General features: G+C 37.5%; 1 protein-coding gene and 1 pseudogene across 3 annotated transcripts in view; one reads left to right on the top strand and one right to left on the bottom strand.

Annotated features, from left to right (window-relative positions):
* The window catches only part of MAN1A2 (mannosidase alpha class 1A member 2), a 377,203-nt gene that overhangs the window by 97,723 nt on the left and 264,040 nt on the right, over positions 1-15,440 (bottom strand). The window lies entirely within an intron of this gene.
* On the top strand, positions 12,561-14,087 carry LOC119528148 (annotated as a pseudogene).

Consider the following 15,440-nt stretch of genomic DNA (forward strand, 5'->3'; position numbering starts at 1 on the left):
GTTGTCTCCTATTATTTCCCTTTATTATTTATTGTTTCCTAACCTCTCAAGCATGTTACTTAGACTTTATTCCTAATCTGGAGAGGTTATTCTCTAGACATACTACACAGCTGTCATCTTGAGACTTCCCTTTTCTTGCTTCCCTGAGTTATGGACTTATTATTTCCTTAGTTTACACTGAATTTTACTGCATCATGTTCTTAAATAATCTTCTAAGAAGTGGTGCATGGGATGTATACCTTGCTGTCTTTATTATGCCCTCCCTCTTTCTTTTGTATGGGTTTCAAATTCCAAGTAGGAAACCCTTTTCCCATAGAGCTTCTTGAAGGCACTGCTTCCATCCTGTATTGTTGATAAGAATATGATGTTATTAGCTCAATGTGTTCCTAATAGACTTTCCTCACACTCAATTCACCTTTCCAAACTTTCTTAATCTTCATTTTAACATTGGTTAAATTTACGTACGAGCCTTCCCCCCTCGCCCATTCATTGCGTGGGTACTTTTCAAACTAAAGATCAGTATCCTTCAACCTTGCAGAAATTCTCTTCTATTACATCTTTGATTATTTTCTTCATCGTTCTTCTCGGTTCTCTCTTCTGGAGCTCTTATTAGTTGGAAATTAGATGCCCTAGATTGATTCTCTCATATTCTTTTCCCTCAAATTTCAGTCTCTTGGTGTTTATCCTCTACATTCTCAGAGATTTTTTTTTAATCAATTTTATTTTTTAGTCTTCAAACTGAAGTTTTAATGTCAGTAATCGTACTCTTTTTATCTCTGAACTCTTGTTTTCTCTAATTGTTTCTTTTTCATGGCATTCTAGTTTATGAATATATTATCTCCTCATTCTTTTAATAGGGGATTAAAATATTTACTCTATAAAATTATCTCAGTCTCCTCTCAGACCTTCATTTTAATTTTAAAAATTTTACTATGAAATTTTACACATATACAGAAAAGTACATAAACATAAGTTATAAGACCTTATTACAAAGAAAACATTTGTATAATCTCTGCTCAGAAAAATGCCAGTACTCCAAAAGCCTTCCATGTATCTACCCTTCCCTTCCCAATTACAATTCCTATCCTGCAAAAGGATATCTTGACTTTCTGGGTAACCACTTCTTTAGTTTTTTTAATACACATTTACCATCTCATACCCAACACTATGGTTTTGTTTTGCCTGTTGATATATTTTATAAAGGACATTATTAATTCTCTTGTGTCTGGTTTCTATAGGTCAACACTCTGTGAGATTCAAGGTTATTGCATATAGTTATAAAGCATGTATCTGCATTGCTGTATGGCATCCCTTGTATCAATCAATCATATATCAATGAATCATATTCATTTACCCATGTTTAACAACAAAGTTCTGATTAGCTAGTGTAGGTTTCCTCTACTGTTATGAAAGTACTATTTTCAACTAAGACTCTCTCCTGAGTAGAAACTCTATTTGTTTTCTGTGCAGGCTAAGCTGGGAAAGGGTGGACTAACTGGCAGGCTTTGCAATAGAGTTAGGAATGGGTTGCTCGTTTTGAGGTTGTGGACTTGTCCAAGTTTCAGAATGAAGGGGGACTTTATTCTGGGGCACCAATATCAACATGGAAAGCCTTACCTTTTGTGCTGGTTTGAGACTGTTGTGTACCCCAGGAAAGACTATGTTCTTGTGATCCACTCTAGTGGGTGCAGACTGATTGTGGTGGAATCTTTTGATTGGGTTGTTTCCATGGAGATATGACCCACCCAACTGCAGGTGGGACCTTTTGATTAGATCATTTCCCATCCACTCAAGGTGGGTCTTAATTAGTTTACTGGAGTCCTTAAGACAGCCAACACAGACCCAGACATTTGGAGATGCACACAGAAAGACATTTAGAAATGTTAAGCTAAGAAATGAAGCCCAGAGTTTGCCCCAGAGAAGCTAAGAGAGGACCCCCAGATGCTTAGAGAGACATGTCCTGAGAGAAACAAGCAAGGACACACAGGAGCTAAGAGAGAAGCCAAGAGACAGAAGCCCAGAGACATTTTAGAGAAAGCCACTGAAACCAGAAGCTAAACCTGGGAAAGAAGGTTCAGGAGACCCAGCCATGTGCCTTCCCATGTGACAGAGGAACCCCAGATGACATCAGCCTTTCCTCAGAGAAGGTATCTACCTCTTGATGCCTTAATTTGGACACATTCATGGCTATAGAACTGTAAATTTGTAACCTAACAAATCCCCTTTATAAAAGCCAATCCATTTCCAGTATTTTGTATTTCGGCAGCTTCAGTAAACTAGAACACCTTTCTTCATGAAATCATTCAATTTTTAAAAAGAAGAGCGGCACAGTGTTATGCTTGGGGATAAATGCCAGGGATGGAAGTAGTATGAATAAATCTCCGGCTTTAGTTCTACATTTTACTCATGTTTTCAATTAATTGTACTTATTATCTGTGAACCCCAAATCTCAGAGAGATTTTATCAACTAATTTTTCTCTAATCCCCTTGTAGTATATACTAGGTTGTAGGTTTCTCAGTTCTATTCACCTACTCTCAGCCACTACTATGTTCTGGAAATTTGTTGAAATATCTCGTCCATTAAGACCTACCCCTGCTTCCAAATCAATTCATTACTCTTGCCTCCAAATCAATTCACTATCCTGAGTTATTCTGTACTTTCATTTCATTGTGGTCTCAGGAGGAATGACTGCCCCCAATGATAAAATTATAGTTGAATCCTCCACCATGAAGCAGTTATAATATAACATTCCCAGGTTGACTTCTTTTGGATAACTTTGCAATTGGTTAATGTAATATATATTTAATTTCTCATTCTCCTGGCTAGCAATTTGATCTCATTGTTTGTCCCAATATCAATAAAAACCAAAGCATGGTAGAGTTAAAGGAATCTTAGTTTATTCAGGCATTTCCTAATGATGTGGAATTTGTAAGCTTGTAACCACTGTGAAATTCAAGTCATTTTAGATGATACATAGATAAACTTTTTACAAATTGTAGTAGTTTAAAATTATTTTTATCAAGGTGGCCTCATAAATTCTTGCAAATCCCACCTCCTCCCCAAAACACATAGCAATGATAATGGACCAGATGTTTATTAAAAAGCCATAGTCATGCTTGAAACAGAAATCATAGTAGACGAGAAATGCAAAGAAATTCACAGCTTCTATTTCTGGAAAAAGAAGGAAACAAAGACATTTGGGAGTTTACTTCCTATAAGGTAATAGGGTTCAAATTATTCACCGTGGCGGGGACTCTGAGTATGAAATTACTTTCCTAGATTAGCAGGAAGAAGCAGAAACAGTTGCAAAAGTAGGACTGGGTTACACTGTTACATATTTTGGGAATTAAATGTGCAATATCCTCAGTAGAAGAGACAGCTAAGATTCCAGTATTAAAAAAGAACAAGTTCTGAACTGATGAGACTGTGGAGGTAATAATAAAACTGATAGGCACGGAGAAGTGTGTGAGGGGCAGTCAGAAGAAAAACATATATATTCTGAAGTTTGGACTCAAGATGAGCTTTGAAAAGTCCAATTTGCATGAGGAAAACCACTCGAGAGAATGTTGACAAATTCAACTCAAATAGGAGAATTCAATATACCTAGAAAAAGCAAATCATGGAACAACGTTCTGAAACGTTAAAAAAAAAACATGTATATTTAAAATGTACAAAGAATAAAAGTAAATATATAAAGCAAAAATTCATAAAACTACACCAAGAAATTAGCAAATACAGTAGATTTTAATATATCATTTGAAAACTGATACATCAATCAGGAAAAAAATTGGATAATGAAGCTGAAAAACACTTTTTTAATATGCTGAGAAGTCTGAATTATTGTAAAGACCATCACATTCTCTGCTAAACAATAAACAATTTGACAGTGCAAACTTACTAATATTATTGGTTTAAGGTTCTTTGTATACCCTACATCACTCACTTAGCACAATTCTTATTTAAAGTAATATGTGCTCATAAGTAATTCTCAAATGAATGACTGAATTTCAGGGTTCAAGTATAAATAACATTACACAGATATTATATGACTTGTGTGCCAGTTTGGATGTATTTGTCTCCCAAAACACCATTGTTCTTTGATGCAGTCTTGTGGGGGCAGATGTATTACTGCTGTTTACATTGGAATCCTTTAACTGAGTGTTTCCATGGAGATGTGACTCAACCACTGGTGAGTGAAACATTTGATTGGATAATTTCCATAGAGGTGTGACCCCGCCCATTCAGAGTGGGTGTTAATTGGATGACTGGAGTCCTATAAAGGAGTTCACAGAAAGAAGGACCTCAGAGAAGCTGTGAGTGACATTTTGGAGAGCAACTGAGAGTGACATTTTGGAGAAGAGCTGCAGCTTACAGAGACATTCTGAAGACGGCTGTTGAAAACTGACATTCTGAAGAATGCCATTTTGAAACACAACCTGAGAGCAAGCAGACACCAGCCATGTGCCTTCCCAGCTAACAGGTTTTCCAGATGCCAATGGTCATCCTTCAGTGAAAGTACCTGATTGTTGGACTGTTGATGCCTTACCTTGAACACTTTATGGCCTTAAGACTGTAACTGTGTGACTAAATAAACCCCCTTTACAAAAGCCAATCCATTTCTAGTGTTTTGCAAAATGGCAGCATTAGCAAACCTGAACAATTTTTCTTTAGGTACTTTTCTTTTTTATTCAATTGGACCACATTTTTAAAAATCTGCTTTCATAGTCTCTCACTCCTTTTCTCAGTTAGGGAACAAATAATGAATTATGGGATAAGTATTAATTCCTAGCACAGTGCCTACAAATTCAACAAAAATGTTTGCTAGATGGATGTATTAAGTACTCATTTTAAGTCACTGTCTGTCTGTAGGCCTATCTATCTATCTATCTATCTATCTATCTATCTATCTATCTATCTATATTTTGTAAAGTAGTTTCATTCACACACCACACAATCCATCCAATGTGTAGAATCAATGGTTCTCCGAATAATCACAGAGCTGTGCTTTCATCACAACTAATTTTAGAACATTTAGAAAAACCCCATATGTCTTATATACTCCAATTATTGACATGTAGCATTGCTGTGGTAACTTTGTTACAACAGATGGAAGAGTGTTACAACATTACTGTTAACCATATTCCATAGTTTGCATTAAGTATATTTTCCCCCATATACCACCCTATTATTAATGCCTTCTAATAATAACATAAATTTGTTCTAGTTTATGGAAGAACAATCTTATATTTGTACTATTACCACCTTCATTGTCCACAACAGGGTTCACTATGTTATACAGTCCCATGTTTCCTCCTCTAGCTTTCCTTCTAGTGATATACACAACCCTGAACTTCCCGTTTTGACCAATCACACAATGATTCAGCAATGTTAATAACACTCACAATAATGTGCTATGATCACCTCTATCTGTTTCCAAACACTTAAAATCAACCTCGTTAAAAATTCTGCACAAATTAAGCTTCAGCTCCCCATTCTTTACCCTCATTTTATTTTCTGGTAATATAAATTCTGTATATTAACTCCATGAGTTTGATTATTATATTTAGTTCATATTAGTGAGATCATACCATTTTTGTCCTTTTGTGTCCTTATTTAACTAAACATAATTTACTCAAGGTTCATCCATGTCACATGCATCAAGACTTCATTTCTTCTTACAGCTGAATAATATTCCATCATATGTATATACTACATTTTGTTTATCCATTCATCCATTGAGGGACATTTGGATTGTTTCCATTTTTTGGCAATTTTGAATAATGCTACTATGAACCTCAGTATGCAAATGTCTGCTTGACCCCCGCCGTCAGCTCTTCTGAGTATATAGCAGGACTGCCAGATCATATGGCAGATCTGTATTTAGCTTCCCAAGGAACCAACAAATCTTCCACAGTGGATGTACCATTTTACATTCCTATCAGCAGTGAATATGTAACTATTTCTCCACATCTTTTCCAACACTTGTAGTTTTCTGTTTGTTTAAAAGTGTTCTCGTAGGTGTGGAATAACATCTTGTGGTTTTGATTTGCACTGCCCTGACAGCTAGTGAAGCTGAGCATCTTTTCATGTGCTTTTCAGTCCTTTGTATTTCCTCTTTAGAAAAACGTCTATTCAAGTCTTTTGGCCATTTTAAAATGGGGTTGTCTTTTTATTGTTGAGTTGTAGGATTTCTTTATATATTCTGAATATTAAACCCTTATCGGATAAGTGGTTTCCAAATATTTTCTGCCATTGAGTAGGCTGCCTTTTCAGGTTTTTGACAAAGTCCTTTGAGGCATAAAAGTTTTCAGCTGTGAGAAGGTCCCATTTATCCATTTCCTCTTTCAATGCTTGTGCTTTGGATGTAAAGTCTAAGAAACTGTTGCCTACTACAAGATACTGAAGATGCTTCTCTACATTTTCTTCTAGGGGTATAATTGTCCTGGTTCTTGTATTTAGTCTTTGATCCAGTTGAGTTAATTTTTTGTACAAGGTGTGAGATAGAGGTCCTCTTTCATTCTTTTGAATATGGATATCCAATTCTCCCAGCACTATCTGTTGAAGAGACTGTTGTGTCCCAGTTGAGTGGATTTGGGAGCTCTGTCAAAAATCATTTGTCCATAGATGTGAGGGTCTATTTCTGAATTCTCAATTCAATTCCATTGATCAATATATCAATCGTTATGCCAATACCATGCTGTTATGACCACTGTAGCTTAGTAAAATGCTTAGTCAGGAAGTGTGAGTTCACTAACTTCATTCTTCTTTTTAAAGATGTTTTTGGCTATTCAGAGCCCCTTACCTTCCCAATAAATTTGATAATTGGCTTTTCTATTTCTTCAAAGAAGGTTGTTGGAATAGTTTCTTGGGATTGTGTTGATACTGTAAATCAATTTGGGTAGAATTAACATCTTAATGGTATTTAGACTTCCAATCCATGAACGCAGAATGTCCTTCTGTTTATATAGATCTTCTTTGATTTCTTTTTGCAGTGTTTTGTAACTTTCTGAAAATGGTTCCTTTACACAATTGGTTAAATTTATTCCTAGATATTTAATTCTTTTAGCTGCTATTGTACATGGATTCTTCTTGATTTTCTCCTCAGATTGCTCATAACTGTTGTATAGAAAACTACTGATTTTGCATATTAATCTTGTATCTCACCACTTTGCTGAACTCATTAGCTCTAGTAGCTTTGTTGTAGATGTTTTGGGAATTTCTAAATATAGGATCATGTCATCCTGAAAGAGTGAAAGTTCTACTAATTCCTAGACAATGTGGATGTCTTTTATTTCTTTATTTTGTCTAATTGTTATAGCTGCTAGCACAATGTTGAATAAGAATGGTGACAGTGGGCATCCTTGTCTTGCTCCAGATCTTAAGAGGGAAAGCTTTCAGTCTTCTACCATTGAGTGTGATGTTAGCTATGGGTTTGTCATATATGCTCTTCATCATTTTTAGGAAGTTTCTTTTGATTCCTGTCTTCTTTTGAAGTGTTTTTATCAAGAAAGGATGCTAGATTTTGTCAAATGCCTTTTCTGCATCAATTGAGACGATCATGTGGTTTTTCCCTTCCAATATGTTCATGTGGTGAATTCCATTAATTGATTTTTGTGTGTGTGTGTGTTGAACCACCCACTTGATCATGGTGTATAATTCTATTAATGTGCTGTTGGATTTGATTTTTAAGTATTTTGTTGGTGATTTTTGCATCTATATTCATTCAACAAATTGATCTGTAATTTTCTTTTCTTGTAGTACCTTTAGCAGGCTTTGGTATTAGGGTGATGTTGGCCTCATAGAATGAGTTAGGTAGCAAACCTTCCTCTTCAATTTATTTGGAAGAGTTTGAGCAGGATTGGTATTAATTCTTCTTGGAATGATTGGTAGAACTCATCTGTGAAGCCATCTGGTCCTGGGCTTTTCTCTGTTGGTAAGCTTCTTGATGACTGATTCAACATCTTGAGTTGTGCTTGGTTGTTGAGGTGTTTTATTTCTTCTAGAGTCAATGTAGGTTGTTCATGTGTTTCTAGGAATTTGTCCATTTTATCTGGGTTGTCTAATTTGTTGGCATACAATTGTTTATAGTATCTTTTTTTTTTTAATTTTCATGGAATCAGTAGCAATGTCCCTCTCATTTCTGATTTTATTTATTTACATCTTCTCTCATTTTTTATTTGTCAGTCTAGGTAAGGGTTTGTCAATTTATTGATCTTCTCAAAGAACCAATTTTTTGTTTTGTGGATTTTCTCTATTGTTCTTTTGTTCTCAATTTATTTCTGTTCTAATCTGCTATTTCCTTCCTTCTGCTTACTTTGGGAATACTTTGTTGCTCTTTTGCTAGTTCCTCTAGGTTTGCCATTAGGTGTTTGATTTTGGCTCTTTCTTCCTTCTTAATGTAGGCATTTAGGGCTAAAAATTTCCCTCTCAGCACTGCCTTTGCTGCATCCCATAAGTTTGATATGTTATATTCTCATTTTCATTCATACAAAGATATACCAATTTCTCTTGCATTTTCTTCTTTGACTAGTTAAGAGTGTTTTGTTTTACCTCCATATATCTGTTAATTTTCCAGTTTTCCAGCTGTTATTGATTTCTAGCTTCATTCCATTATGATCACAGAAAGTGCTTTGTATAATTTCAATCTTTTTAAATTTATTGAGACTTGTTTTGTTATTCAACATGTGGTCTGTCCTTGACAATGATCCATGAACTGTTGAAAAGAATGCATAGTCTGCTGTTTTGGGGTGCAATGTTCTGTATATGTTGTTAGTTCTAGTTCATTTATCACATTATTCAAGTTCTCTGCTCTGTCTAGATATTCTATCTATTGATAAGAGTGCTGTATTGAAGTCTCCAACTATTATTGTAGAGACATCTATTTCTCTCTTTAGTTTTTCCAGTGTGTGCCTCACGTATTTTGGGGTACCCTTGTTAGGTACATAAATATTTAATGATTGTTATTTTTTCTTAGTGGATTGCCCCATTTATTAATATATAATGTCCTTTCTTGTCTCTTGTAACATTTTTGTATTTAAAGTCTATTTTGTCCATATTAGTATAGCTACCCGAGCTCTTTTTTGGTTATTGTTTGTGTGGAACATCTTTTCCAGCCTTTCACTTTCAACTGGTTTGTATCCTTGAGTCTAAGGTGACACTCTTGTAGACAGAATATAGATGGATCTTATTTTTTTTTATCCATTCTGTCAATCTGGGTCTTTTGATTGGGTAATTCAATCCACTAACATTCAATGATAACACTGTGAAGGCAGTAGTTATATCAAACATTTACTTTTAGCTTTGATTTGTCACATATCTTGTTTTTGCCTCTTTTTACCCTTTTAGTTACCCTTACTGATAATCTTCATTTCTCTGAGCCTCTCTCTGCTATCTTTTCTTTTCAGCCTGTAGAACTCCCTTTTGAGTTTTTTGTAGGGCTCACCTCTTGTTAATGAACTTTCTCAGCTTTGTTGAGAAGCTTATCATTTTTAAAATTTTATTAAAATTTTCCTATATAAGTTTTTATATACTTTCCTAATACCCCCAATAATAAAATGTCTATAACCATAGCATATTCTGTAATTTCTAAGAAAAGATCAATTACAAAGATCAAGAATGGAATACTGATTTAGATCAGAGGTGGGCAAAAATTTATATAAAGGGCCCAATAATATACAGTCTCTGTTACTTACTTCTATATTACTGCAGTTTTTTGTTGTTGTTGATGATGTTTGTCTGTTTAAACAACTGTTTAAAACTGTAAAAACAATTCTAAGCTCATACCATTCAAAATCAGGCCAAAAACAAGCCTGTAGCAGTTTGCAGATCACTGCTTTGAATCTCACTAATCAATATATATGACATGGTTCACTGTGTATGAAGAGATGAGGTGAATGAGGCAAAATGGTAAGGGTAAGAAGTAGGAATTCCTACAAATATCGATATTCAAGGAATTGGCTGAAGAAGAATATGAAAAAAATTCTCATCGCTTAATAGTGGACTGGCCTTGTATCTTGCTTTGTCCAATAGAATGTGGTGAAAAAAAAGTGTGCCAGTTTAAAGCTTAAGCTTAATTTGGCTGCATATGCTCTTCTGCTTATTTAGAGATTCTTACTGACATGAAAACAAGCCTGGTGTAGTTTGACAGAGGATGAGAGACCACATGGAACAGAGCTGAATGATCCTAAATGGGGCCATCCTAGATCAGCCAGCCTTCAGCCAACTTGCTGACTGTAAACACATGAGCAGATTAAGCCCAGTTAAGATTAGCAGAGCCAAAGCCAATACAGCAGAACCATTCAGACCATCTGTAGATTCTGGAGACATAATAAATTATTGTTGTTTAAAGCCATTAAGTTTTAGAGTGGTTTGTTATACAGCAATAACTAAATAATGCATTGTCCTTTCTGTGTTCGTCTATAGCACAGTCATTGAGCCATATAAGAAATCACTTTTAGTGGAGAGATAAAGAACAGGGGCCAGAATGCAATGTATTGAGAAGTGAACAAAGGCAAAAAAGAAAAATGAACTAATATGAATTATTCTTTCAAAAGTCTTAATTATGACAGGAAGATGAGATATGGAGTACCAGCTAGAAGGAGGCTATGGCATTGAAGAAGAGTTAAGGAAGTAGAGAACAGGACTTACTGGCCACAGGAAAGAAATCAGGAAGTTTAGTACATAATATAAGCAAAACAGTAATAGCAAAAGTAAAAAAGTTCAAGAATTAAAAAGAAGATGGGATCCAGAATAGAGGTCAGAGGACCATTACTGGACAGGACAATGGATGCTGCATTTCTGTGATTAGAACAATAGACATAAAATGAACTGGTAAGTAAATTAGTTTATACACAAAGAGATGACCTGCATAAGGGACTATACCTTCACTTTGTGTTAGGAAGCAAGGTCATCTGGGTGAGGAAGGGAGAATAGTGACCAACCATTGAAAAAGTTCTAGCGGATGTCTTCTAGGGATTAAAAAATAAAAACAAAAACTATGAGAATAGAGTGGGCTATGCAAGAAGCAATAGTGAACAAATAAATTAATAAAACTTCCATCTACATAAACATTGCTTTTTAAAAAAATACACAAAAATATAAGTTCATGGTGAGGCAAAGCAATGGGATAGTAGAAGTGTGCCAAAGCTCTTATCTGGTTCAGAGGGAAGATGTCATAAAGATTAATTCTAGAAGTTAGACAAATATAGATATTCAGGATGTATGTATAAATTCAAGAGCAACTTCTATTAGACTTCAGTTAAAAACAAATAGAAATATATATATATATATATATAAAATTTTCAAACCAGTACAGGAAAAAAATGAAACAAAAAACATACCGAATGGTCAGTTTATTCAAACAACATAATTATATGGAGCACTGATTGGGGAGTGAGGTCTGGTTGATTTGTGTAGGTTAGTATGAAACCCCAATATATCCCAGAATAATTCTGGCAGAGAATGAAGATGTATTTGCAAAGCCCTCTTGAGAGACTGTGGGAAAGTGTGGAAATATTAAATTTCCCCACCTGGGGAATTAATGATATTCTCACAAGCATTGGGGGCTACCAAATTAGAAAGCTGAGCCCTCAACCTTGGGGCTTGCCCAAGGGAGAGGCTAAGCCTACTTAAAATGCTGCCTAAGAGTCACAACCAGAGAATCTTTTTTGTTGGTCTGATGTGGCCTCTCTCTCTAAGCTAACTCTGCAAGTAAACTCACTGCCCTCCCCTCCACATGGGACATGACTCCAGGGGTGTGGATATCCCTGGCAACATGGGACATGACTCATGGTGATGAGCTTGGCCCTGGCATTGAAGGATTGAGAAAAAAATAAAGTTTCAGTGGCTGAAGAGATCTCAAACAGAGTCAAGAGGTCATTCTGGTGGTTATTCTTATGCATTATATGAATAGCCCTTTTTAGTTTTTAATGTATTGGAAAAGCTAGAAGGAAATGCCTGAAACTGTTGAACTGCAACCCAGTAGCCTTGATTCTTGAAGATGACTGTATAACTATATAGCTTACACTGTGTGTCTGTGTGATTATGAAAACTTTGTGGCTCCCACTCCCTTTATACAGTGTATGAACAGATGAATACAAAAATTAGGACAAAAAGTAAATGAATAATGGGGGGGGAGGTTGGGTGTTCTTTACCACTTTAACTTTTATTCTTATTCTTTTTTGTGTATGGTAATGAAAATGTTCAAAAATTGAATGTGGTGATAAATGCACAACTATATAATGGTGCTATGAACAACTGATTGTACACTGGGGATGACCGTATGATATGTGAATATATCTCAATAAAATTCAATTTAAAAAAAAACATACAAAAGCACAGGGGAAGATATTGTAAGTATGCATGATAAATAGGAAAAAAAAAACCCAAAATAATAGTATTTGACTTAGAAAACAACATCTGCTTCTGGTCAAGATGCAGTTAAGAGGAACGAGGAACAGAATTTACCCTGCAACCTAAGACGATGATAAAAAAAAGGAGAGAGAGAGAGAAAATAAATAGAACACTTGTTTTCAAGAAAATGAAATAAAGTCTATAAAGGATGGTGGCCAACCCAAAAGCAGTAGTCCTTGGCTCCTTCTCCAATGTCTGGTTTGGCCTGCCTGCTCACTTCTTCAGCTTCCACCATATCCACCAGGGTCACCCAGAAATCCTACAAAGTGTCCTCCTCTGGCCCCTGGACCTTCAGCAGCTGCTCTTACATGAGCGGGCCTAGCACCCACGTCAACTCCTACTCTCAGGTGGGCAGCGGTGGCAGCAGCTTCCGGGGCAAGCTGGGCGCCAACATGGGTCCGACAGGGGGCTTTGGAGGGGCAGGGAGTGCAGGGGGCATCACAGCCGTCATGGTGAACCAGAGCCTGCTGAGCTTCCTTAAGCTGGAGGTGGACCCCAACATCCAGGCCGTGTGGATGCAGGAGAAGGAGCAGATCAAGACCCTCAACAATAGGTCTGCATCCTTCATTGACAAGGTGCAGTTCCTGGAGCAGTGGAACAAGATGCTGGAGACCAAGTGGAGCCTCCTACAGCAGCAGAAGACCGCTGGTTGCAAAATGGACAACTTGCTTGAGAGCTACATCAACAACCTTCAGCGGCAGCACAAGGCGCTGAGCCAGGAGAAGCTGAAGCTGGAGACAGAGCTTGACAACACGCAGGGGCTGGTGGAAGACTTCAAGAATAAGTACGAGGATGAATCAACAAGTGAACAGAGATGGAGAATAAATTTGCCTCATTAAGAAGGATGTAGATGAAGCTTACATGAACAAAGTAGAGCTGGAGTCCCACCTGGAAGGGCTGACCAATGAGATTAACCTCCTCAGGCAGCTGTATGAAGATGAGATCCGTGAGCTGCAGGCCCAGATCTCAGACACCTCCATGGTCCTCTCTATGGACAACAGCCGCTCCCTGGACCTAGATGGCATCATCACCAAGGTCAAGGCCCAGTATGAAGAGATCGCCAACTGCAACCAGGCTGAGGCAGAGAGCATGTACCAGATCAAGTACAAGGAGCTGCAAACGCTGGCCGGGAAGCATGGAGATGACCTCTGCTGCACGAAGACAGAGATCTCCAAGACGAACCGGACCAACAGCCAGCTCCAGGCTGAGATTGAGGGCCTGAAGGGCCAGAGGGCTTCCCTGGAGGCCACCATTGTGGATGCTGAGCAGTGTGGGGAGCTGGCCATTAAAGACGTCAATGCCAAGTTGGCCCAGCTGGAGGCCGCCCTGTACCAGGCCAAGCAGGACATGACGTGGCAGCTGCACGAGTACCAGGAGCTGATGAACATCAAGCTGGCCCTAGACATTGAGATCACCACCTACCGCAAGCTGCTGGAGGGTGAGGAGAGCCAGCTGGAATCTGGGATGCAGAACATGAGTATTCATATGAAGACTTCCAGTGGCTACTACTCAGGTCCACTGAGCCCCATCTTCGGGGGCCTCTCAGGCACTCAACAACTACTCCTTCAGCTCTGGTGGGAGCCGCACTAGCTCCACCAGGGCCGTGGTTGTGAAGAAGACTGAGACCTGCGATGGGAAGCTGGTATCCGAGTCATCCAATGTCCTTCCCAAGTGAACTGCCATGGCAGCCCCTCCTAGGCCACCCCCTGCCATGTTGCCCCAGAGCCTGGGGACAAGGAGCTGTGCAGGGGGGCATAGGGAACAGGAGACCTGGGGTACCCCTTCTAGCCCATGTCCCCAACTAGAAGCCAGTTTTGTGTTTTCCAAACTAAAGCCTCAGTTGGCTATGCCAACTGAAAAAAAAAAAAGGATGGTGATCTCTGAGAAATGGAAAACAAACAAGATGAGTCCTACAATTACTCCCAGCTTACCCCCTTAAGAAAGTTTCCAGGCAGAAGCATGGGGGCAGTAGGGATGTGTGAAAGCAGAATTAGAGTTCTATGGATAACTTCAGGTGAGATGAAGCTGTGAATCCAGAGAGACAAGATGGCTAAGATTCACAGGACAATGTACCAGAGAGGACAGACACACAAAGAAAGAGAACTCTGGAGACTCTGGAGATATGTAGAGATCTACATATTCAGCAAAGCACTGAGCAGCATTTACATGTGACAAAACTACACCAGACTGGGAAAAGAACCTCATGAAAGGACTGGAAAGAACAATGCCTAGTGCTCACTGAGAGCCAACTGGTAAGACTATCTGTTGCCACCAGCCAGACTAGAAAAATTCATAATTCATGGGTAGAGTACTCAGAAAAATCTCACCTCAGGAGAGGGGAAATAATTAGCTTAGACTGAGTGCTGCATCATATCTGCCAAACAAATTACAGAAGACAGGAAAAGATCAAACTGTTTCTAAGTGATTTAACTGCATAACTGAACAAAGCTCAAGATTTCTAGGAATATAAAAATATCTAGCACCCAACAAGGTAAAATTCACAATGTCTGACATCTAATAAAAAATTACCAAGCATGCAAAAAGGAAGGAAAAAGTGACCCACAGTGAGAATAAAAAATTGACCAGGTATAGAGAAGAACATTATAACAGTTATTATAACTGTGCTCAAAAGTTAAGTAGAAACAAGGAAGATATAAAAAAGACCCAACTTGACTTCTAAGACAAAAAATATACTGAATGTGATTAACAGCAGATTAGATATTACATAAGAAAAGAATAGTGAATGAGAAGGCATCGGTAAGCTAAGTAGCCTAATATATGGGTAATCTGTGTTCCCAAAAGAGAGGACAGAAAAAATAAATGAAGAAATAATGCCCAAAAACTTTCCTAATCTGATGAAACAATAATCCCACACATCCAAGAAGCAAAATGAACAAATCCCAAGAACAAGAAAAATGAAGGAAACTTCATGAAAGCACATCAGAATCAAATTGCTCAACATATAATCCCATAAATATGACATATACAATCACCTTATTAAATAAGTACAATTAGAACAGATGAAGAA

Source organism: Choloepus didactylus, chromosome 2 (genome assembly GCF_015220235.1).
Source record: "Choloepus didactylus isolate mChoDid1 chromosome 2, mChoDid1.pri, whole genome shotgun sequence".
Classification (NCBI taxonomy): Eukaryota; Metazoa; Chordata; class Mammalia; order Pilosa; family Megalonychidae; genus Choloepus; species Choloepus didactylus.